The 22,804-nt window shown below is 49.2% G+C and overlaps 1 protein-coding gene across 3 annotated transcripts in view; it reads right to left on the bottom strand.

The window, feature by feature from the left end:
• Nucleotides 1–22,804, bottom strand: part of LOC135896315 (phospholipid phosphatase homolog 1.2 homolog) — a 63,692-nt gene that overhangs the window by 35,211 nt on the left and 5,677 nt on the right. The window contains exon 1 of one of the 3 annotated variants that reach the window (XM_065424680.2): nt 355–703. The exons of 1 other annotated variant lie outside the window; for it this stretch is intronic. The gene's annotated coding sequence lies outside the window, so the exon portion shown is untranslated. Of the gene's footprint in view, nt 1–354; nt 704–22,804 lie in introns of those variants that run through there. One more of the 3 variants, XM_065424678.2, reaches the window with a different exon arrangement.

Here is a 22,804-nt window from a genome sequence, read left to right on the forward strand (position 1 = left end):
TATTAATGCGTCGCGGCCAGCGTGACCGAGGCCGGTTAAGAAGACGGGGGCGGAGCCCACGACAACAGCAACGGCAAACGGCAGAAAGAAAAGAAATACGATGCAACCCCGATACGCCAAAACGAGCAAATAATCGCCGGAAAACAAAACAAAAAACACGCGCGAGGACGTATAAAACAGGCCGACGAGCGTGCGACTCAAGCGACCAAGAATTAAACACGTTTCGAAGAGAAGAAGAACAATAAACAAAAGTATGTTATGAACGCGACAAAGCTAAGCAATAACAAATCACGCAAACGAATAAACATTAATCTAGGGACGGGGGAGTCAAAAAAAAAAAAACAAATTACTCACGAAGCAGACAGACCGAGCCGGAGAGAACAAACAAACGAAACTGCGAGGGGCACACTCACAAACACGGCCGGCCGATGATGCCCACAAGGCGTATACGAGCCGCACGCGGTCCAACCAGTCGGGCACGCGTCGTGTTTTTCACGGTCAAGCGGCGGCCAGAGGTGCGTGTGACGCAGGATGTGGTGCGGTTATGGCACGAGCAGTTGAGGCTCGCGTATAAAAAAGAAATAAAAAGGAAGGGTCGGGGTAGTCGACTGGCGGCCGAGGTCAACGCGACAATTAGCGCCGCTCGCCGCAGAAAAAAAAAAAGAAAAACACCTCGAGCCGGTCAGCGAGTGTATACGGCTGGGCGCAGTGACCGGCCACGCGACTCGAATCCGAAGCAGCGCCGGCGCAGAACAGAAAAACAAAACGCGCTGCCAGAGGGTTGCACAAACAGAAGTGTGTAGCGATGCGTTTCTTTCGTTTTTTTTTTTTCACGCACGCGCGGCCATGCGCATGCGCCGTCGCGGTCACTGCGCTATAATAGCCAACCACATATACTTACATAACGAGCCTAAGATAATGCGTTCGCCGGTTGCAATTGGCTGCACAGACGGCAAGCTTGCGAACGGATGTAACACATGTCCGTCTGTTCTGCATGCACGGAACTTTCCCCGTGAGTATTCGAATAACTATCAAACAAGTAAAACAACCGGAAGCACTCAAACAAGTACGCTATACAAACCGGGGAAGCAGACGAAGCAAGGCCTGGAGCACGCATCGTCTGCTACGCAAACGGCCCTTTGTGGACTAATCAGTCCACAAAGGGCCACAGTCCACAGTCCACAGGAGTCACGTATTAAACGCAACAGGAGTGCACTGCCACACGTTTCGTACACAACGAACGCCACTATTTATTGTAAAAAAGTAACAGCGCAAAAAAAGAAAGACAGGGACACGAGATAGGTACACGCACACTCGTGGCCCTGTCTTTCTTGCGCTGTGTCCTCTTTCCGATGAATCGCCAACAAGCCCAAGCTTCCACGCTAACCCATTATTTACTGTCCATACGTTTTCAAATCAAAGGAAAAAATAGTAAACTCCCATTAAGTCGTACCTTGTGGGGGACCGCATGATTTCGTAGAATTATCGGAAGAGTCGAATCAACGAACACCGGCTAAATGAACGGATTCAAATCTTTTTCGAGATCAAAGAACAGATACTGAAGAATTTCTTTGGTGACCTCGATGGGCAGCGCTGCGTAATTATCTTTTTTCGAGATCAAAGAACGGATCCTGAAGAATTTCTTTGTAGAACTCTGTGTAATTGCCACGCGACGCAATGCTGAACGGATGGAGCAGACTGAAATATGTGGGCGTGACAGAACACGAAAAAATAAAAAAACGGATGACTTCACGGGCGGATCGAGCGTCAGCTACTTAAAAAACAAAGCAGCTTCCAGCCTAGGGTATCAGTATCGCCGTCTGCTGATTTGTGCGTGCGTATTTTAAACCTTTAATAACCACGCGCATGAGGGTGCGCCAGTTGGTGTTGACTTAACCGAAGCAACATACGCTCGCGTTGGAACAAAACGAGTTTTTTTTTTCCCCGTAACAATGCATGGTTTCTCACCGGGACTTTAATTTTCTCTTGAGGAAATGTTTATGCGCCCTGCTCCTCCCCGTACGGCCGAATTAAGCAAGATGTCGTATTAACAGATGTCGAATGAACGGGTCTCGACTGTATTGTAAGGAAAAACGTGTTCGATTCCCCAGGGTATGGCGCAGGTCGGTACAACCGGGTCACTCGCCGAGAGAGTATAACGTCTGGGTATTGGTGGGTCGGATTTATGCGTCACGCTGACGTCAGAACGCCTTTAACGCAAGCTGTCGCTAAATAATAATAAAATCACCACCTAAGCACTACGTACAGATGGTCAACCAGAGAAGCTTTAACATGCGGCCCCGGTGCTTATTAGCGGTTTAATCCCGACGGTCACTATTAAATGACGGCTTGGTAGGCTGCCGGATCAGTACGCACTTGCTGCTTGCGTTTGGCTGCACAAGCCTGTTCTTGTGCCCGGGCTGCAGCGTCGGCATGGCGTAGACGAGCTCGTTCCCGGCTCTGCTCGCGGCGTTGCTGATCGAAAGCTGCCTGCTATTCTGGAGCACGTATGACGCCTGGCCTACCCATTTCGGAGTCGGTGAGAAACCGCTGCGCGCGCTCTCGGCTACTACGGAGTAGTGCTCCTGTATATGCTCCCGCAGGGAGCATATACTGCGGGACCATATACAGGAACACTACTACGGAGAGCAACGACACTCTTTCTTTTTTTCGCGCATGCAGATGGCATTGCGTCGGAGGAGTTTTCGGCGTACAGACGACAGACGGACCAAGGCAGAAAGCTGGGCTAGTTGGTGTGTCATCATTATTCAAAAGACTAGCGCAAAATAGCAGGGACAAAGCGCTCGTCCTGTCGTCTTCTTTGTCTTTGTCCCTGCTATTCTGCGCTAGTCTTTTGAATAATAATGACAGACGGACGGACGGACGAATCGGCAAACCATATACAGCTTCCCTGTAAAAAAACACGTGCCCCACGGTGGGATTTGTACCAGGGTCACCAGCCTGGTAGACAGAAGCATGGCACGGGATAACCTTACCGCTCCTTCCACAGTTGAAGCTAAAGCGCTTTGAGACGTTCGACGCATGCGTCGCATGGCAACAGCTTATTGACAAAAAGTGAGAACGCGCCATTTCCCCATACTTCCCTAATGAATCTAGCGCTTTTGAGACGCTATGTGCACATAGCACTCACCGCCTTCTGTAGCGGGCCGCATCGGCGGCAGAAAGGAGGCGTCCGCCGTTGCATGTTGTGTACAACTCCAGAAGCAAGACACACGTTTGCGACAAAGTTCACGGCCGCCCGCGCGGCTCGCTTTGTCAGGCGGCTCACGCCTCAACTGCACAATATGACGAGGCTTCAACTGGACAGCAAATGAAAAGAACACAGAGATAAGTGCAGTTCAGTTGTAAAACGGTGTAAGCTTCACCTAATCCGACAATCATCTTCGACGGTTTCTTCACAAACCTTTCATGCCTTTAAGTATAGGTTTAACGCACACAGAGCAGACGAAAAAAAAAAAAAAGAAGTCCAGAAGAGCAGACGGAACGAAGTCGCCAAGCGCTCGAGCAGAGTGCCCTGTGCCAACTCCGGTGGTCGTCGTATAAACGAAAAAAAAAAAAAAAGCCAGCCAACTGCTAAGCCGAATGCTCGTCGTTTACAGGCAACGTCGAGATTATGCTTCTCATACCGCAACGCTGACCTTGCTATTTTCAAAGAAAACCAGCCCACGGGACGGCTAGGGACGGGCGTAACAGTCCATTAACAGGATTTCGCGTCGCGGTCAACCGTCGCACCACAGGCCATTGAGTTTAATTCCGAGGCTACGCAACCGCCACCACGGTCTCTCTCCCTCCCCCTCCCTCCCTCTCTTCCTCAAGCTTCTTCCGACCACTTCCTGATGAAACTATGGGTGGTCGGCCACTCCCGCGCCAAGCAGGCCAAATTCATGCACACCAGTTACATAACTTGCGCCACTAATGTAGTACGTACGGACGTTTCGGTTCAAAACCAGCCTTACGGCTGCAGGTCAACGCACCTAAACAGGCTTACGACGTGAGTTTCGCAACAAAGTGTGTCGGAAGCACGAATTCTGCATTGGTCTCATTGTGACCTGCGTTTTTCACCGATGTTTTCTGGCCCGAATGTATTCAATGACGTGAGAACTTTGTCTTACGTGTATCTGAACGACAAAGTCTGGAAAAATGAGTGACGATTCCCACGACTTGGTCGCAATTAATTAATCGAATTTCTTAAATGAAAAAAAAGAGAAGCTCAGGTGCGTTGCAAGCGGCATGCGCTTTTTCAGATTTCTGAATTCACAATCAATGGTGTGAAATGTGGCCACCGATAATTTGAAGACCCCCCCCCCCCCACCTTTTTTTTTTTGTGCCGCCCAAAGCAGATGATATAGGCATTAGGCAACAGGTTCCGAAGATAAAACACAGACGTAACCACGGGGTGACACGACGCATCGACATGTTTGGAATTTCGGGGAGAGCCACATTCATCTGCGCCACAAAGTAGACAAATAAGGCTTTTTTTTTGGCATTGCTGACACTCAGATCTCTGAAAATAGATTTGTCGCCTGCATTTGTCGCTGTGTAATGTTTTTCTGCAAGACATGGAACGAGCAAGGGTGGAAAGAATTTGGGCTCGCCGTAGACTTTTCATTAGCTCAACTTTCCCGAAAAGATCGCGTTTTATAGACCTGATCGCTCGGTGTAGAACATCTGCCAGTGTTGCCTGGTATTGCGTCAAGAAAAAAGAACATCGCAGTTCCCTTAACCCACACTCCTCGTGGCGTCTCTGTCAAAGCGCAACAATTTAAGCCACTCATTCGGTTTTCGTTCATTCGTACGCGCTCGCCAACAATTTAAAAACAATAACATCTCTTACTGCGCCGATACGTTTACCTTTTCAGCATACGTACTATGCTGAAACCGCGCTGGTATGTTCTGCACTATGGATTCTGCATGTTTCAACGATGTCACTGCATTTGTCGCAGCCATAGTATGTCTGCTGGTGCGGTTTTTTTTTTCTTTTTTTCACATTCCGAAGACTTGCATAACTCGCTGCATTAGTAACAAGTCACTGTGGTTCAGTGGCTGTGGCCTCGCGCTGCTAAACACGAGGTCGCGGGTTCAACTCCCAGTCGCAGCGGCCGCATTCCGATGGGGGCGCAATGCAAAAACGCTAGTTTAATACTGCAGTTGTATATCGCTGAGGCAAGGCTGTGCCAGAGATCACGTAAAAGCCCGTCCAATGAGTTCTAGCACGCCTTTTCACAGCATCTGCTTTTTTGCTGTCGACGTACAGGTCCGCAATTATCATGGCATTGACGTAGTTCATCTAAATTTAACACACACACACACACACACACACACACACACACACACACACACACACACACACACACACACACACACACACACACACACACACACACACACACACACACACACACAAACGCGCGCGCGCGCGCGCGAAGAAACACGCTTTTTCTGCTGCGAAATTTACGCGCCGCCATATGTACCAAATACGGTGGCCAAACAGCAAGCAACATAAGCAATAGTTTTGAAGTGTTCCTTTAGCTGTTCAGTGAACATCGAAGCGGTTTACTGCAGCGGGTAGAGTATTCTACAAGTACTAGACGAGGCTATACAGGAATTATGGGTATTACGCAAGTACATTGATTTGCCTAATATTAGCGCTTTCTGCTTCTGACGTTCTTGCGGCGTTTTTCATTACGTGGGTTTGCATTTCTAAATTTCAGGCAGCACATCTGTGCGCACCAGCGTAATCATCGCGAATCGTTGAAGTTACAACGGTATACTTTGTTTAAAAATGATCAAGCTGCGAAGTCGCCAAACCGCTCGAAGACAAGTAATTCTTGTAGGATACTCTACGGCAGCAGCGCCCAAGGCTAGCAGACGCCACAACGCTACCGAGGTGCCGAAGCAGACGACACGGTAATGACCGACCGGGGTCCATCTGCAGCTATAGCAGACGACGGATTTCTACGGATCGTTTCCTGCAGACGGCAACCTTCACTATGCGGGGTACCGCCGTTCGCTCCATCCAAAAACAGAAACCACGCAGACAAAAAGAAAACAGACCACACCGTATGTGCTCCCCAAAGCGTGGACATGGCGCGCTATAGTTTACAGCGACGAAAGGAGGTGGGCAAGGGATGCATTAAGCGGCGAGGGTGTTTGTGCGTGCGTGTGCACATGTGCAAGCGAGCGGCCGCGTCTTCAGTGTGGGTGGCGCGACGGTCGACGAGAGCGAAGGGAACGACCTCGGACATCCTTGACGCGCGTCCTCCCACAGCGGCGAGGTCACCAGCGCCACGGGGCACTGTTACGCTCGTACATGATGGACACTGCACTCACGCCTGAGCGACGCGAGATCGTAAACACCCACAGAGTGTTTCCCTCTGAGAAATAGACGTAAACACGAAAGCTATACGAGTTTGCGTGAAGCTGCAACGTGGCTGTTCATCTAGCGACGGAACGATGGGCGGCATAGCTTCCTAAAAAATTTACTAGCTGAAAATGTGGCGTTAGTCTGCGGGAGGAACAAGTGTGGCTGTTCAGCGAACAAGGAATGGCGGCTACTACATACATTCGCCTAAACTTCGTGATTATGGCTACGAACGACGTAGCAAATTTGCAAACTGGTCTTTTTCAACCGAATATTGGTTTACGAGTGCAACAAATCGCAATGAATCTGCACGCGCGCAGTCTTATTGCATTCGTGCGCTTGCAAGAAAAATATAGTTGCTTGAAAATTTATGCTAATAAAGGGCGATAATGCGTAATAAATAACGCCACACGAAGATTCAACGCCACAAGAGCGAAAATTAAACCAATCCATACAATAGCCCATATATACCCCATCATTCCCAGTGCAGCTGAAAGACTGTAATGCCTGCCTCGAATAATTTTAGCAGGAAGCTACGATGCGCATTCATCGCCTCCAAGACCGCACGCTCACATAGGCTTCTGCGAGCGGGAACGATCTCAGAGGCCATTGTGAAGTACACATCGTAGTGCGTGTGTGTGTGTGTGTGTGTGTGTGTGTGTGTGTGTGTGTGTGTGTGTGTGTGTGATTTTTAGGAAGGGTAAAGAGATAAGTGCAGCGCCGTAACTGACTCTCAGGCGAGGTACATGGTAGCTTATGTTAGCATTCGTGAACCTGATTTTTAACCGCAATACGGGTGCAAACGAGAATTTACAAGAAACATTTCGGGCAAGAAAAGTTCAGATCGACGTGTTAGTAAGTGCGATGGACACTGGTTACTGCCAGACGTGTCTGCGGTGTTGGTGAGCTGCAACTTTACTATATGTTGAGCGAGGCGTCTCCCTGTGAAAACGTGTGCCCCAACTGTGTAGAGTGTTGTACATAGAGTGTGTGGGGTGCGCGTTAATCGGAAAGACCAAAAGAAGGCTTCACTCAAACCGATTCCCACAGCACGTGCGACCTACACAACCCATATTTATTGAACAAGATATCACTATTGAGAACAAGCATTCATGATTGGCAGTCGACCTCCGGAGTCAGTGCAAGTGTGAATTTATGTAGGCCAACCAACTGCGTGATCGTGATCATGAGAGGGAAGTGTCTTTTGCGCGTGCGCATCACTTGACCTCGCATAAATATTTTAAACTATAATTGCTGGTGTTGTAGTCGACAAGAAGTTACAAATAAAACACACTGAAGTCCCTTCCTCGCTTAGCCGGCAGCGAAAAGAAGCTAACCGTTAATTACGCCAGAGTGTGCACTCTGGTTCAAATGAAACGACCGGCAGCGTTCTTTCAAATTCCACAGAAATCCAAAAAAACGAGAGGCGTGCTTGAACACCGTTCCACAATTCGCTACACAGTTGTTAAGCTAAAGAAACGCGCGCCAATTAGCTTCCCATAATCTTTTCTTTTTCGTTCTTTCTTTTTTTTTTTTGATACGTAACAAGAACGGCGCGCATGCTCGAACTGAACCGAGCACCACTGCGCAATCAGCTTATACATCACGGTTTCAAGCAGTGACGCAACGCTCGCGTCAGAAGGAGAGATCCCTACATGCTACGTGAGCAGATTACGACGACCTCCGACACTAAATATACGCAGTATAAATCATTGCGGACCTCCAGTGTTGAAACGGAGGCGATGTAAGAAAGGAAAAAAGAACACAGAAGCCGTTTGCACGCGTCGCCCTGAATCCCACTCTCTTGAGCAACGGCTCCGTCAAAAGGTTTCGCAAAGAGCCCTCTACCTCAGTTTCCCTCCCCCCCCCTCACAGAAATAGAAAGAAGCACTGAATGAAAGAACCACGGAAGGTATAAATCGAAAATAAAGGCAAGAGCCGGTCCTATATAAGAACCCGATATAACGCCGAAAGGTAACGTTCATCTCTGGCGCAAATGCGGCGTTGAACAAAATTACCCTGACGCAAGCAGGTGTACCCTTCTCGTGTATCTGCAGCAGCGAAGGGAGCTAGCATCTCGGCAACAGCGCCGCATTCTGCTTCAGCGAGAAAGCGCGCACGACCAACACAGCCACCAATTGCCGTCCAGTCCTCTACATGATGCAGCGACTGCACAACATTTCCATTCACTCGCAGCTCCTCGCCGCTTTCAAGCTGCCCCAGGGCCAAAAATCGCACCTTTCTGAAAAAGAAATGCGCGACTCAGCCAGAAAGCCAGACACACGAGTACAGCCGACGAATCCCGGGGAAGACCCAGGAGGGCGAAAACGGGAAAGGGGGATTCGATCGAGGGAGAGGAGGGAAAACGGGAGACGCCGCGGGAGACGACGGCGGCCCAGCTCTCCCGCTTGTCGGGGGAATCCCCCGTCGCCGCCTTGTTCTATCCCGGCGGCCTCTCCCATCCCGTTCCCATGGCAACGGCATCCCTCCGACCGAGAAAAAAAAAGGGCGGAGGGGAAGCGGCGCGCGCCACGAGCGTGTATCCCCATAGCAACAGCGGCGGGAAGAGGGATACGACCAGCTCAAGCGATGAAGTCAGCACGAGCGAGAGAAGTGCGGGCGTTATAATGCAGCGAACATTACGACTTTACAAAGAGCTTTTTATATGCGCTGTGGCAGTGGCGGTGCGTTCGTGAACCCCACGAAACTGTTCTGGTTGTGCTTTTTTGGCGTCCAAGTTTGCCAAGGAAAGAATGTTCTCCCGTAATGAACTTCAGGCACGTGTTTTTGTTTGAAGCCCTGCAAGATAAGGAACGCGCCACATATGCGTCGACTTAATGCATGCCGGTTTCTTGCGCATTTAGGGGCGAAATTCAATTATCGAACGTTTTAAAACTGCGTAGCAAAAACGCGTACCAGCTCGAGCATCCCGCATATTTGCAGGTTATTCTAACTTGCGTTTTCTCGGGCTGCTTCCATTGCAAACATCGAAAGGCTGCCGGATGGGCTTCGCCCCTGGTATTTATTTATTGATTTATTTATTTATTTATTTATTTATTTATTATCACACCCTTAGGGCCCAGTGGCCATTACAGAGGGGGTGGGTACATGGTTTACAAACAGAAAACAATCAAGCCTATAAGGACAAGGATAAGATAAACAGCCAGTAACAGCAGCAAAATAAAAAGAAAAAAAAACAGCAACATTCGAGTCATTTTAAAAGATGATCTGTTACAGCGGTCTTGAATGATGATGCATCGGCTAAGGTGGCGATGGAAGAGGGAAGGCGGTTCCACTCGGAACAGGTTTTCGGCATAAAAGAATGCAGGAACATGTCAGTACGACAAGAAGGAACCGCTACCATATTGCTGTGATCGATACGGGAGGATAAGTACACTGGCTTCGAAATTAGTTGCTGATTCAATGAACAGTGATGGAACACTTCGTGGAATAAACAAAGGCGCGAGATACTGGGCCGAGTTTGAAGGTTAGGAAGGTTAACTGACGATTTCATCTGCGAGACACCAGCGGTACGTGAATAGTTCGACATACTAAAACGGGCTGATCGATTCTGAAGGAAAAACTATGGATTGAATGAGAGTGCGGTGAGCCGGATCCCAAACTGCACACGCGTATTCGAGTTTCGGGCGAACGAAAGTTTGGCAAAGCATTAACTTTAGGCGCTGTGGTTTCCACGATGCCTCTACATAGAACCGCTTAGATATGTGACCCTTCCTTTGAAAACGGGAGGATAACTTATAGACGGTCGTAATAATTTTGTGATCCCGTGGTGCATGACTCAGTGGCTGCGTCCTGGCGCTGGTGAGAACGAGGTCGTAGGTTCGACTCCCAGAACGCGGCAGCCACATTCCGATGGAAGCGGATGCAAAAAGACGTCCATTTACAGGGCATTCGGAGTGCTCGTCAAAGAAACCCCAGGTGGCCAAAATCACTCTGATCAAGAGTAATCCAGAATCTCCCTTACGCCATCCCTATTAAAGCAACCGTGCCGATTCAGGGTGTTAAACCCCACAATTCTTTATTGCGATTATGAGTACGAATCACCCCCCCCCCCCGACTTTCTCGAAACGGGGCGGTGGCAACTGCCACCAAAATCCAGCATATTTGTTTAGAATCTTATGAATGGCATGACCTACATTTTTTAACTTCAGCTCCTTGATGTGCAAGATGAGATCTTTATTACGCCCTTCTGCGGCCACGTGCCAATTTTTGTTCGACGTCACTCCGCTGCCTCTCTCACGCACCGCCAATCGTTCGAACGCGTCGAAATTTCAGCTCGAAAAGCAGACAAAGACGGAAAAGCAGATCCCACAAGATGCGCTTTCCTGCACGTCGCTGCATATTTTTTTCCGCGCCGAAGTTTTAACGCGAGTACCTACGAACTTATTCAATTTGACCATCCTTCCAAATGTATTTTGCAACTGGTCTTTTCTCTATACGCGTGTTCCAATAGCGGTATTCTTTTTATTTAATCGATTAGGAAAATTCATGAAAAACAACCTTAGAATATCAAGATGAATAGCACACTGAATATCATCAATTTTAAAAAAGAAGCTGTTATACAAAGGTTGTGTGGACTCCAGTCCACAAAAAAACGAAACAAAAAAGAACTTAGGTTACGTCATGCGTACATTGCCTTTCACAACTGGGCGTCAGGTCAACTGAGAGCCTTTTAAATGAGGAGCATCGGGAAACTGAACTGGCCCATCAGTTACCACGACAGTGATGATTAAATAACCTCGTGAGTCGGTGTTTATACCTGTAGGCTGCGACAACTGGTCTTGACCCTTACAGTGTTTGAACCGAATTGAATAGCGAATGCTCGAACCGAATATAGCAAAGACTATTAGATTCGCTATCAAAATTTCGACTATTCCTACACTCCCATTTCTCTAGTAATTATGATGACGACTACTACGATTTATTGGCATCTCCTTTGAAATGCGGTGGTGACAAATAATCACCTAGCCTGCTTGAACTAATCAGGCGCACTAAAGATGCTTTTCAGTCTAGCATTTTGTCTACACCCCCTTAATATATTTGCTCTTAGCCTTTCTATGTATACCTTGCACCGTACATATGCCTGTAACCGATCCGGTCCTATCAATCTCTTCCCTGCTTTTTTTTTTCTTCCATCAATGCGCTAAACGGCTTTTGCTAATTTCGACTCCTGATCGGTCGATGCTTCCATCCACATTAAATGACAGCTCTTCTGGAAAGTGCACGTTGCCTAGGGGTGTTCCTGGGTGAATAACTTCGCATTCCACCAGAATGAGTTGATAGTCAATAGTAAAACGGATGAGTTGAGTGGTCTCCGGATTTTTGCTGCAGCAAACACGTGAATCATCCTGTAGCGAATATTTGATCCCGTATTATTCCCCTCCCCCCCCCCCCCTAGGCAACCAGTTCGAGCCTCAAATTGCAAGGCACTACCCTCTGTGTTATCGTACAGACCTTTTCACTTCTAATTGCTTTCTCGCCATTGTTGTAACTCTCCACTGTATTTCCCCCCCCCCCCCCCCCCATCATGTGCATCCAATTTACGGTGTTTTCTTTCACTTTCTTCTTGACGACTCCTCGCTGTCTATTCTACAACTTCAATTACTCTATGCTAGACTGCTAACTTTCGTGACCTCTTCCCCTATTCTGTGTCCACGCATTTTGAGTGTCGATGGATGGATGGATATTATGAGCGTCCTCTTTGGAACGGGGCGGTGGGTTGCGCCACCAAGCTCTTGCTATTATACTGCCTAACGTTCTACCTAGGTTAAACAAAAAGAATAAGAAAAAGGAAACCCACGATGAACTCCACCACAACCAAATTTTCTGATTCCTTACCGTGAACTCTGCTTTTTGTACGTCTCCGTTTTTTTTTGTCGTTTCCCTACTTTTCTCCCACCAATCTTACAATCACCTCTTACTAATATCTATTGCGGACATGTTTACTTTCCCCCTGCTCCCGCTGAACCCAAGGGCTTCAAGGAGGCCAGTGGTGCCTAAATCGACCGCTACGCGTCTCAGTGCTGTGTGAGGCGCCACCTCACGGCAGCCTCCTTAGGTGCCTCTAGCCCTTCCATCCCTCTTCGGGAACCACGTGTCAGGCTCCACGACGCGAGCTCCGACTGCCCAGAAACTGCTCGCTCGGCCGCCTCGCTGCAAGCGTGCCGCGATCGACTCGATCCTTCCGCTTCCCATCTCGCCGTTGCTTCCGAGGAAGCGGAAGGAGCTCTATCGTGCAAGGCTTCTTTCCCTTCGCCTTCTCTGCGTCTCCTTAATCTTAGCCCTGGTTCCCCGTCCGGTGGTGAACCTTGCGCAAAAGACGCGCTTTCGCAACGTGGCATACCCCCCCCCCCCCCTCCCCCCGTTGTGCAATCGCGCGCCTAAGTGATTGGTTTGCGAAACGAACGGTCGAAAGGACGGATCGAAGGGCGAATTTTTTTCTCTCTCTTTCTCTCTCGTTACCCTCGGCCAAAAAGCGAGTCGAGTGTTTCGAAGGAACCGGCGAGTCGCACAAGGATATGCGAACGGTTTCGGCTCTCGCCACCCGGACTCGCTTACGCGCTACTCGTACACGCGCGCCTAAATTAGGCGCCAGCACGTGGAGATTGCGCGTGCCACTGGAATGCGGACGCAGGGTAAACGAAAGGCACGCGCTCCGAGTAGCGCAATCTAGTTAGCCCAGAGAGGGACACAAAAAGAGAGAGAGAGACAGGCAGACAGATAACTTTAATTAAGATACAGAGAAAAAGAAAACAATCACCCCTCCCTCACACGCTATCACACTATATACCCCGACATCTACACGAGCCAGACGTGCAAGGTCCGTAAAACTGAATCGGCAACAGACCCCGACATGCTATGGGAGTGCAAACACCAATACCAAGACCTTAATCCCGTGACCCTCTCGTCGAGATGGCACGCCGCCCTGCGCAGCTCCCGCCTCGACGACCAACTCTGGGCGACCCAGCAGGCCTACGAAGCGGCGAAGAGGCAAGATCTCGACGTCCCATCGTGGGAGGCCTAGGCCCAGCCGACTAAACTGCTGGCGCTTATTAAAGTTCACTCTCTCCCTCTGAGCTATATTGGTAAGTTACCATTTTACAATACTTAAAAAAAAGTACTTAGTCGTGAGAGGAAGTTTCGTAAACCACAAAATAGGCAAAAGCGAAATACGGCGGCGACGCCACCGCTCTGAAGTTTCACGCACCGGTTCACCGCCACGCGACGTGACGTCACGAAAATCGACGGTGTCCGCGCGGAACAAGTAAATATTTGTTTTATCGACATAAACGGAAGACGTCGAATTGGAACACAAATACCGAACTCTGCGAGTTTCGAAAAGTTTTACAACGTCGCAACGACCCACATACGACGAAGATCGACTGCAACGCACACGTGACGTCATACTGACGTACGCGCGCAGGGTCGGCTTTCCACACGAAATAATAATAAAAAAGAAATGAAAGTCCACACTCACGTTTTATCTTCTAGTAATCACGATCTTACTTACAGCTATATTCCCAAGTGAGTTTCTAAAGGAAATTTTCTAAATTGATGTAAGGTTTCTATTTAGTGTCCCATTTACACTGGACCATACTGACCACGCATACGAGCCTAGTCTATAGCTTCGGCTATTATTGGCTCAGTACCTTTCTCTCTCTCACACACAGATTATATATATATATATATATATATATATATATATATATATATATATATATATATATATATATATATATATATATATATTGCTCGCAGTGTCGACGCTCCCCGGTCCCATCACACTGTCAGCATTCTTCGTCGTCGGTCTCGCTCTTACGCACTTTATTTGATTACTCAAAGCCCCAGAGTACAGGCCACTTCCCCGCTCCTGAGATAAGGGGCTGTCAGGAACAATATCCACCGCCGCTCGATCGCCGCGAACGAAGCCCTCCCTCCTCCCTCCCCCGCCTCCTACGACGGAAGCGCGGGAAGTCACGCACGAAAAAAAAAAAGAAAAGAAAAAGAAAGCCGAGAACTTCCCGGTGCCTCTGGCTTATTGTCGAACTCCGAATCTGCGACACAAACGCAGTTACATTCGCGACGTCTCGAAAAACACCGCGAAGTACAGATCAAGGAGCTTTATCGCGAAGTGGAGTAACTACACAGGAACACTACCGATGATGATGGCGATTTCTAATGACATCAATTAGTCGTCTAGCCTGCTTCAGCTAATCAAGATTAACTACATCTATAGCAGTACAGCGTTTTCGTTATGCCAATGTCTTCTCCAATGAAAGCTATATCTCCATATTGTACAACTAACGACCCACGCCTGTAACACCGGCTACATGTCTTGCCTGTGTTTCGCTGTTCCACCAATACTCTAAACGTCTCCTTTCTTTATCTCAACCTCCCAAGCACTTCTGAAAGGTGGCCGTTCCATGTGGTTCTGGCTTATCTCTTTGCATTACCCCACAATGCGCTATTTGAAAGCGTCCGTGCTGTTCGAACTTCATACAACGACGGGAGCACACGTAGCGCTACGTATGACGGCTTCTTTTGCTTTTCTTATCTTGTCCTCGTTATCGTGCGCCACGCGTATGAAGTCGAAGAGTAGCAACTCGTCCAAACCGTTCCACTCGTGGCCAATTCGAACGCCTACGAAAGTAAATCTTCCAAGTCCAAAGCACGCTGTGAACTACACTGGTGCATGATTCGAATGCATGCCGAGGCCCGGCGCGGAGCTCCTCTTTTTCAAGTTTCTTTCTCCGCCAGGCAAGGTAGAGAGAGAGAGAGGCGCTTGTTGGCTCGGCTTTCGTCTGCGGCCGCACCTGGATTCAGTCGAGCGGAACGAGCTGTTGCGTGCCTGCTGCCCTGCCCGGCTCACGTGGCCCATGAAAAACATGCATCCCCCCCCCCGCCTCCCCAAAGCAAGGAACGAAAGAATAAAGAAAAATACCGAGCATTTCCCGTTTACGAAGAAACGGAGGACTTGCAAGTGGAGTTGGTCGTCTGTTCTTTCCTTCTAACGTGAAACGTGTTCGGTTGCATTCAGACGCCGATACGTAAATGCCGTAAGAACTCGACCAACTGCGTGAGCGCTCTTTGAAATCTCTTAAAGGGGCACTAAAGACCAGCATCAAATGCGACTAGCGAGGTAATCTTTCAAAACTCGATTTTAGAAAACTTCAATTCGTTGTTCAGTTACCTTCCGTAATATCTATCACGCTGCTTATAATATTAGTTCTTCCTAATTTTTGTTCCGTTTCCCGGAGTAACATTGAATTCTAGGACACTGTCTGTACATATACTGCCTCTATTTTCCATCTTTTGAAATAGATAAAAAAATTTTTGTTGACGCGCTGCATCGATCCGAAATGGTTCAACGATCGCCGCAGCGCCAGAGTTGCCTCTGGTAAATTTTTTTTGTTTTTTTGAAGGAAACTACGATCACGTAGGTAAAAAAAAAAAGAAAGATGGCGACACGGAAAAGCGGCCCCCATCGAGTCGTACTTCCGCACGCGACGACGTGGCGCGATAACACCGCCGCGCTGGGCTATATAAACTACTCGTACCCGGCCGCCCACTCCAGCCAGTCGGCGACATCACGCCAAGGTCGCGTCGCCTATTCTCCACCTCCCCCCCCCATTCCCCCCCCCCCCCCCCCCACAGACGGTTCTTTATCGGAAAGCGCCCAGCAGTACGACGGTACACACATCGCCCACTCCATGCAGTGCACAGCCAGAGCTACACAAGTCGTGCCAGCCCCACCAGCGAGAGAGAGAGAGAGAGAGAGAGTTACCAGAAGGTGGGTTCCTCCATCGTACGCCATCTGATCGCCCAAAGCGCGATGCCAGTTTAAACGAGTAGCGACACGACATTTCCGACTTGCCATCTTTTCTCACCGTCAAGTGAACTTCGAAACCCCCGGTCCAAACTGCAGAAAAGATACTGGAATATCCCAGAGAGCCCGAGATGGCCCACTGAAGTACTTTGTCGGTACACGAACAAGTTTCGGGGTGCTTTAAGGGTGCTTTAAGGCGCCGCCATCCCGGCAGCTCCGATTGGCCCACACGGTTGCCACGGCGTCTCTCACTGGCTCCAAATGCCACCGACACGGAATTCGACAATACGGCGGAATTCGGCGATGTCCAGAATACCACTCTCGGTACCGTTGCCCAAGGGGCGGACGCGCCATGACGTCACGATATTTGCAATGGCTCGCTCGTTCCCGCGAACGCTGCGGCAGCCACGCGCGAACACAGCCAAAAAAGAAAGAAAAACACAGAAGGAAACGCGTGCAGCACTGTTCGTTCATTATGTAAAGAGTTTTGTTGCGAGACATCACAGTACGTGTAACCTTTATCGCTACACAACAGCCGTAAATGTCGTTCTGCGTCATGACGTCACCACAATGTCGGTGACGCCGGCTATGACATTTCGATACCGTCTTTAGTGCCATATGTTTCCCAACCTTCGTACGCACCAAGCGTTGGCTATTGCGGCAGAAGGTCTACAACTTTCATAGCCTGCTCCGCATTGCACGTGATTGACGAGACGGAATGTGCGTACGGCTGGCCAGCACCGAGAGAGGGAGAGAGAGAGAACACGGCAACAGCCACACACAGAAGCACACGTGCCGGCCAATTTCCAGGGCTGCCTGCGGAATCGATCGGCGTGGAAGTGGCGGAGGAAGGAGTAGTACGGAAGAAGGAACGGCCACCGCCACCACCACGGCAACAGGGCCGTGGAGAAACGCTACACTGGCCGCACGTGGAGGGCGCAGGCGGTTTCATAAACCAATTGCGCCAGCAGCGCCTGATGCAAGGGCCCCGTCGCAATGTGGATGCCTGACCAGCCTGCCCTGAACGCCACTCCTCTTTTCGACGAGAGGCAAATAGCAGAGCTCTGGCCCTAAGGCCCTGAGTGTGTGTGAGTGTGTCAGCGCTCTTGGCGACGGTACTTGAATAAGTCCACGTTGAAAAATAGAATTTATTCTGACGGTCCGACAGGGGAGGGGTGGGAGGGACCAAAACGTCGGAACAGCTCGAATGCCAATACACTTGACGTGTCAGGGCTCGCCTGAGTAAGGTGACGGGTATCCGCTGCTCCTTTTTCTTTTTTAGATCTACGCTTTCTTCTTACTCCCTACGCATTCAAGCAAAGCTTCACTGTAGTATGTATATTCCAAAACAAGGTGCGTTGTATGCACCGCATTTTATTTCCTTTTTTTTTCCTTCCCTTCTTAATTTGACGAGCTTACTTCGACTGCAAGCTAACGTGGCGAAGTCTGCGACACCCCTTACAAGGAAAACCGCGCGAGCGCAGGAGTACGAATTCGAGAAACAAGAAGGTTCGTTCGAGAACCGCGAAGCGATCTCCCCCGAGCAATCAATATCGGCACTGCGGAGACCGCCGCACCACGTGGCCGGCGTCGACTGCGAACAGCAGCCGCGAAGAAGGCAAGCACGGAAAGATCAGCGCTTGACGATCGAATCGTCGTCTCGAATGAGAAAGTGCAGTGGGGAAACGAAATCAACGATCGACCGCACATGGAGGGACGCGAACACTGCATACCGGTTGCTTTAACTCCCCACGCGTGAAAACACCAGGCAAGCAACTAACACTTCGTTTTAAACGTTCGTCATCGCAGCAATGCCTACGGTGAACGATCAGTAGAGTTATTTGGCTCTATAACTCGAAACACTGTGCCTGTGGAAGTAACGAGAAACTTTGAGCTTGCATGTAACTCTTCTTCCTGTCTAGTCAAACGTGACGACTCTTCCTTTGAAAATTAATGCTTGTTCATGTAAACAATGCTCTTATATGTACGTGGTTGACCGATACAATTTTTGCCCAGTAATGGACCATGTATTAACATAGGCTATTGGTCCAACCATTTTTGTAGGCCTTCCTTGAATTGTTTAAGTACAGTCATTTTTGATTGGTTGATTGAGTGATTGCTTCTTGCGACCGAGGCAACCGATCTCGGAGGCAACGTTGGCGACAATAGAGTTTCATACGAAAATCGTTACAGGAAACTCTGGCACTGCGGTCGTTTAGCCACAGCGGGAATGATGGATAGCACATGGATTTGTCTAATCTTCGTGCTTTATTACACTTTTATCTTTGTTAACTCTCAAGCAATCCCAGTTTTCCCCAGTACAGCAAGGCAATAGGTATCTGCGCACATGCTTAAGCATTGCAGATTGTTGCATGCACAACGCACTATCGCGTTGAAAATTGTAAAGTTGTAAAAAGTGTTTGACGCCACAAGCGCGAACATTAGGCAAATTCACGCATAACCATCACTCTTACCACCCTCGCGCACACGCTAGCGCGAGATATACGTAACATGCTTCTGCGTCACGTGGGCTCATCCGTACAAGAACGTTAATCTTTTTCCAGCAACTCCTTATGATAAACAGACCTTTATAAGTATTTTTACAAGTTGCCTTATCGCTTCCGCAACGTTTATTTAAGTTTGCAGTCTGTTATTACTGTACCAGTACATACAATTCCAATGATTATCCACTCCCAGTTTGCATTTTTCTCTGCTCGGTTCCCAGCAGAGAAAAAGGGAGCAGGTCCCAGCTCTACGCTCTGGGAACTGCTCCCGCACAAGTGCAATGCTAATGTACACAACCGAGTGTACTTGAATAAACAAACTGAGGACTGAAATGTGAAGAGATGGCACTTATATATAAAAAGTGGTCTTTCAGGAATAAAATAGCGATTCGTAGTCGAGCGCAGGCCCTTTTTGTGGTTGATGTTGCTACGGTTACACGTGTCGTGCTGTTAGGGTTATCCTCTAATGATTCTTTTTTCCTTTTCCCCAGGCAACGCTACGGCTGCACTCCGGCGCGGATTTTACAGCCATGGCGCTCGGCGCGAATCGGACGGCGCACACGTGCTTGTCGTCGAGCGCCCGCCTCGTGACGGCTACGAGCGGAGAAGAGAACAGAGGCGCGCACAGAGCTTCCTCCTCTTCTTCTTCTTCGGCGAAACAATGGCCTCGCGAGGTCACTGCAGGTCAAGATCAAGACCTCCCCCACCCTGTCCTCGCTCGCCTCCGACGACCTCGCCCACACCCTTCCGCCAGCGCTCCCTCCTCCTTCGGCTTGGCTTTGCCTTGGCCGCTCCGTTGGTGCCTGCCCTTCGATCGCCAGGCGAGAGCCGCAGAACAACCGCCATGCGCTCGAGAGTAAAGCGACTGGCGAGCGGGCGGGGCGGTGGCGCCATCTGTCGGCGAACGACGACACTAGCGGCACCGACGAACATTTCGCGTTCGCCACGTTTCCGGACAGCACGTTGTTCCTGGCCGCGTTGCGCTCAATCGTGACACTCAGTAATTTTGTCCATGATTCTCGATTTGTTGTCCGTTAACCCACAGCTAAGTGCGTTAATTCACTGGCGCCAAGCAGTGTTCAAATTTAAAATCCCCGTTGGCAGTACCTGCGCTAAACAGGACTGTATGCATTCATTTGGTGCATTTGGTTAATTTTTTGTACATGCCTAGTGGGCAAGTCCTTGAAAGAAAATACTAGATCTAGAAGTGTTCTCTAAGTTAGGTCTACCTGGCCAACCACTGTGTGCTTAGGGTGTGGCAGCACATGGACGCAAGCGCTTTTCTACGCCATAAAAATTATTATTACGCATTAACGAGATCATGTTACTTCCGAACAAAGTTATCAGGGAGGATGAAGGCTGTTGCAAGCAACATTTTTCACGGGGGATCTCTCCCACATCTCTATACTGGCAGTCATGGAAAGCTTGGCACGTCCCAGAAAACTCATCCACGGAATACATTCACAGCTCCCGTACAGAGGGCACCCAGGATATCACATATCCAGGCTATATGTTGTTGTCTAGAAGAAAGCAGCGTTAACTAGAATGGGTGCATTCCTCAAATCAGCAGTCTTTTCATCCGCGATTATTTGAAGTAAGCACTCAGGCCGTAGATATAAAGCATGCTGCTGTTGCCATTGCATCCATAGTCACTATTTTACCTTCTTGGCTTGTCTAAGTGTCCGCTAAGCGCACAGGCGTACGAGCAAAATGACAGTCGGCTGCCCTGCAATGCCGCTTTTCCAGCCGGAAGCTCTCGACCGCAGACTACATTGTAAAGTACACCAAGCACTTTTGGCGAGGAATCACTAGCACGAAGGCTTTGCAAGAATTATTCTGAAAATTTGAAGTTTTCGCGGTGTTCCCCTTCATGCACCCATGAGGTCGCTTCAGCGAAGTGCAAACTCAAAACCTGGCCGACCCGCCTCACAACGCAACCCTCTACGCGAACCCCTGCCACGATCGCCATGCCAGGACTAACCGATGAAAAGAAGGGCGGGCATACGTTTTGCTGCGTACCAAGCCCCGACTTGGGTCTCGCAACAACCAAGCAGACGTCGGGTTCATGGGTATTAAATTCATTTGCGTCCTCGAATCTGAATTCTCTATTTCGTAACAACTATGAGGAGGCAACCGACAATGAGAGCACAGAAACTATGGGGGGAACAAAAATTAAGCGTCTTCTGTGCGAGAAATGATATGAGGGTTCGATTTACTATGAACTTCGCGGTAACTACGCGGGCAGCGGTTGCAACAATTGCAGCTACATCCCGTGACACTTCCACGATTAATTACGTCGTTCACAGCGCTTTACACCAGCGTCTAAGAAAAAAAAAAAAGCGATGGTCAACTGCAATAACTGCTACGTGTTTTCGCTGCTTCAATAGCGACAGCTCATGTTCACGTTTCCGGCAATCCGCACGGAACGTAGCTCTCGTTTATCAATAAAGTACTAACTAGTCCCGACGAAATGCTGTCCAAAGTCATGATGTCAAGTGGTCGGGTGGTGCGGGAATGTGACTGCCACGTCAACTGCTTTTTTTTTTTTTTTCGCGCACGATAAGACAAGTTTTCAGTGTCCCAGATGAGTATCTAGCTTCACTTATCGGTCTCCTTTAGCTTCCTCTTAACAGCCGAGGCTGCAAAGAAAAGTTACGGCGCTAATCGCAAGGAAGCACCGGTGACTAAACAAACGGTTCTCGCTTACGAAAGATCTTCCAATACTTCACACACTTGCGCTGCAGTAGTTTGTTTTTGAACGTCAACGGCATGCCGCCTCACCAAGCGTATATACACACTTTCGGGCGCGTCGGGGGGATTTAAAAAAAAAAAGAAAGAAAAGAAACACCTCTTACTGCGCGCCAAGGCGTGCCTGCGAGCGAGCTTATTCGGGCAACGGGGTTCAACAGCATCGAGCGCATGTGTGTGTGTTTTTTCTCACGCGGCTCTTCAGTGGCGTCTGGCACGTGCGAAAAGCAGAATGTACAAAACGACGCGAGCTGAGGCGAAAAAAACAAGGAAAAAAAATGAAGCAAGAAACGAAGACGAAGCACACAACCCATACGAAATAAACTTGATACGAAACAACACACAGCGCCAGCACGAAGCTGCTGCTGCAGCAGCAGCAGCAGTAGCATAGCTCATCATCATCATTAAGGCTCAGTTCTGAGGCTCTACTGAGGAGGCAGATCGACGCCGTCGCCCGGAATCATGAGTGCGCAAAACAGCCACAAACGAAAGGACACGCCGGCGCTGTTCAGAGCCCGCGCGCGTTGCGCGCGGACACCCTGGCGCCATCTATCGGCGCTCGGCGAAACTAACGCGCCAAACTGGCAGCCAGCACCAACCGGCAGCCAGTTTTCAGGGTTCCCAAGTCGTGTTTCCTACCAGTTTTCACGACGTTAACATGCGCTTCTAATTTATATTTATCGCTACGCAGCGTTGTAACACTTCACTATAAGTACGCTTCTTACTGAATAGTGCTAATGATTTTTCTTTTGAATTTTGTTGACCGCCTGGGGTACTCTAACGTGCGCCCAAATCCAAGTAAACGAATTGCAGTCGTTCAATTCCTTTAAACCATCAAAGTGTTGTCAATAAAGTACTTGCATGCACGCATGCATATCGCATACCTCATCATAATACTTAGCGTCGAAACTTCCACGCAGAACTACACGACGACGCAGTTTCGTCTTACGCAGCCCAAAACTACCAAACATCGCATTTGTGCAGGCAGACATTTCTTTCGAAGCGACCTTCAATCGCCCGCGTTTGCGCCTAAACTGTTCGCCAACGACGCTTCCTGCATAATTTATCCCGGCTGACAAAACGCACGAGCTATACAACTTCCACGCGGAGAACCCCGCGTTTCGCGAAACTAGACGCCTCGCGAAAATGCGCGCCGCACCTGGTAATCTCCGCGTGACTTTGCATTATTGAGAAACCGCCGGCCAGAAGTGACGCTGCGCAGCAGACGACGCGGGATAAATTTAGGCCGTGCGGAGCGCGTTCATATCTCGACGAAGAATTCCGTTCCTTACGTCGCTTCGATCAACACGAAAGCCGGTCCCC

This window comes from Dermacentor albipictus, chromosome 6 (genome assembly GCF_038994185.2).
Source record: "Dermacentor albipictus isolate Rhodes 1998 colony chromosome 6, USDA_Dalb.pri_finalv2, whole genome shotgun sequence".
NCBI lineage: Eukaryota > Metazoa > Arthropoda > Arachnida > Ixodida > Ixodidae > Dermacentor > Dermacentor albipictus.